A 412-nucleotide genomic window follows, 5' to 3' on the forward strand; every position below is an offset into this window, starting at 1 on the left:
TACTCAAATTATGGAACAATATCTTTGCTACCTTGTGAAAGTAAAATTATGCTGAAGATCACCCAAGAACAGTTGCAGTAGTACATTGACAGGCAGCTTCCAGATGTTTAGGCCAGATTCAGAAGAGAATGTGGAGCATCGCTGATGTCAGATGCATCTTGGCTGAAAGCAGAGAATACCAGAGAAATATTTACTTGTGTTTTATTGACTATGCCAAGGCATTCAACTGTGTGGATCATAACAAATCGTGGACATCCTTAAGGAGAATAGAAATTCCAGAGCACTTCATTGTGCTCATGCAGAACTTGTACATGAATCAAGAGGTAGTTGTGTGTACAGAACAAGGGACTACTGCATAGTTTCAAATCAGGAAATGCATGCATCAGAGTTGTATCCTCTCACCATATTTTTT

This window comes from Echinops telfairi, unplaced genomic scaffold (genome assembly GCF_000313985.2).
Source record: "Echinops telfairi isolate 266 unplaced genomic scaffold, ASM31398v2 ScPeMD7_19;HRSCAF=73, whole genome shotgun sequence".
Classification (NCBI taxonomy): Eukaryota; Metazoa; Chordata; class Mammalia; order Afrosoricida; family Tenrecidae; genus Echinops; species Echinops telfairi.